The following is a 3266-nucleotide window of genomic DNA, read 5'->3' as shown; positions in this document are numbered from 1 at the left end:
TATAAGGGCTATTTGAGAAAGACAATAGTATTGATTGAACGATATAATTTTTTGATCATTTTATCTGTGTTTTAAAAGTAAAAATAATTATGTTTGACTAAAAGTTAATTTTTGGTTCATGAGGATAGGAATTATGTTTAATCTGATATTAATTTGATTTATCCCATATCAGTGATTTATATTATTTTATTTAAGCTCGAGGCTCATTACTACGACCAAATTCAACTAATTATCTTTATTTAATTTAAAATTTTTATGTTCGGATCAATAAGATAATTATGTTTTAGTCCGGATAATTAATACACATGATTTTGTTTTAGTTGGTTAAATTATATTTTGATTATAATTTTGTGTTAGTTTAAATCAATTGTATAATATCTTTTTTCTATCTTGGATGACTAATATATATTATTTTGTTAATACAAGTTCAATAATATAATTTTTTAGCCGGATCAGCCATATTTATGATTTTGTCTTGATCCCAGGCACATTATATCAACTAAATTCAACTAATTATATTTAGTTTACTTAAATTGATTTTAGTCTGAAATATCAATTAGAATAATATATAAATAAATATGAACTAGAATTTAAAATTGATAGAAGAAGTTAACTTTAATATCAATTAATAATGATAGGAGTTGGATATGAAATATAATTTAAATTGATAGAGGAACTTGACTACAATATCAATTATAATTGCAATTGACTAATTGACTAACTGACCAATTAGAATTATAATTATTAATTAAGGGTAATTAAGTAATTTTAGCAAGTACCGACTAACTGATTACCAAACTTTTAATATTTCGTATATTATAATTACCAGCTTATAACCCGTGCTATGCACGGGATTTTTAAATAATGATTAATTTATTATTTTTATTTTACCATTTTTAATTAAAATGTAGGCATGCCTAATAAGGAAATTAAAATATATCTTGAATTAAGATTATTATTTATAATAATCATGCATGTGAAAATAAGTAAATAATTTTAAAAAATGAGCAAAATATCGACATTTCAGCGATAACGACCCAAAATAGCACGGGAAAGGGCCCAAAATACTAACAGGACACGTATTTTTCGGGACCTATAAAAAATATAAAAAATACACATTTTACAGGTGCATATCATCTTTTACTCATTCTGCAGATAATCTGCACTTAACTGTTTTCCAAAATTTTATAAAAGATAACATTTGCGAACGCGTTTCACATGACGTTCATGCGTAGAATGTGTATCATGTATTAATAGTTTTTTTTAACTTTTTTTTCATTTTCACCAACTAAATTTAAGAAATGACACGCATATGAGACATATGTATCTTGTGATGCGCATTCTCAACTATATGCGTATTCCTTCGATATTTTGGGCCACCAATATTAGATCTTAGCATTTCGGACCATATTTTTTCTAAGATGGTTAATTTCGGCCATCACTCAATAATTTTCTTAAATAATTCGAATTATTAAAATAGGTTGAAAATAGATAGGTTTATAAATTGGTTTAAGTAAATAGATTCTAAAAAATATAGACCCGCCAAGTAAATAGGTCATGTGCTTTAATTAAAAGATGCACATATTTTTTATAGTATAATTTAATTTTTTTTTAAAAATTATTTTGAATTGAAAATTTTAAAATATAAAATTTGTTCATATCTTATTATTTTATTATTTTCTGGATAAAAGTACATATTTTTTAGTCGGTATAATTATTTTTTAATTTCAATTTGTTTTATCTCGAATTAATTTTATAAATTTTTTATCCTAGATGAATAATTTATATTGCTTTGTTTTCGGCACGATTTTATTAAACAAACTAACGAATTATCTCCAGTTTTATTTTAATTAAATAGTATAGATATTGTTATTCCTAGAGGACTAACAATGAGATTTACAGAAGGGGGGGTTGAATGTAAATCTCAAAACTTTTTCAAGTTTTGAGAAGTTTATTAAAGCAGTGTGTTCTAGATGAACAAGTGTATGAATTGCTTTGAGCTAATGCAGACAGATATATATTCAAACACAAAATGTAAAGATCACAACAAACTTTAAAAACTTTTCTGGTAGATTTGTTGTTCTACCAGAGATGGTATATTAGAAAATCTGTGTTCAACAATGTTGATCACAGCTGCATCCTAGTACAAACTAGATGAATTTTCTCTCAAGATATTTCTTAACAGCTCTGGAAAATCTCTCTCTAATTACTAGCTTCTTCTTGGTTTATATATTACCAAGTGTACAAGTGAAAAACAATATAAAATTACAATAGTAAAATAAGTTCTTCACTTGCTTCTTTTCCTGTTCACTCCAGTACTTTGTTGACTATTGCATCTTTGTACTAAAGAAGAACGGCTGCTTTTTCTGTTGATCCTGAAATTCGGCTACCACATCTCAGTTTTCTCTGTCAACCCATGTGCCTCTGTCTGTAGGTACAACTACCACTTATCAACGGCTAATTAGCAGAACATCCATTGAAGCTTTCATCCGTTGATGACTTCATCCGTTGAAGGATGTTATCCGTTGAAGCTTTCATCCGTTGATGCATTTATCCGTTGATGCTCTCATCCGTTGAAGGATGTTATCCGTTGAAGCTTTAGAGACATCCGTTGAAGCTTAGCTTCTCATCCGTTGAAGGTCTTTAAGTCATCCGTTGATACCACTTCATTTATACAAAACTACAAGGCATGAAATATTTACAATTGGCCTTCCTATCTGCATATCATCTAGTAGTCAACATGACTCATAGTTTCTCTCAACTTCTAAGAATTACATTTTAAATACAGAGACTGAAATATGCTACAATACTAGACTTATTTCTAAGTAAAGCTACACCATCAACGGATAGCCAAAGTGGTCTTATCCGTTGAGGCTACTGACACTAAATTTCTACTTAAGTGTTTTGTTAAACATATCATCAAACTAATGCACATATATTCCTAACAATCTCCCCCTATTTATGTCTATAAGAATTGTAGGCATAAATTCAGGGTTAACTTGATGATAACAAAACACTTAACAAATATTTGAATTGAAACTAAGTAGAAATATAAAAGTGCTGCAAAAGTGTATGTACTAGGAGGTAATTGAAGATTTACAGTATTTCCAAGGGTGCTCCTCTAGCCTGAGCAAATCATCATTTTCTTCTTTGTTCCCTGGTTTTCTTTCCTAGCCCTTTGTCATTTTCCTCAAATTGGAGTTGGAGTTGTCTGAAGAATTCAGCTTCATCTTCATCACTGATATCCAACTTAGATTGCTTTCCTT

This window comes from Apium graveolens, chromosome 4, assembly GCF_009905375.1.
Source record: "Apium graveolens cultivar Ventura chromosome 4, ASM990537v1, whole genome shotgun sequence".
Lineage (NCBI taxonomy): Eukaryota > Viridiplantae > Streptophyta > Magnoliopsida > Apiales > Apiaceae > Apium > Apium graveolens.
Note: the sequence above shows the minus strand (reverse complement) of the source record.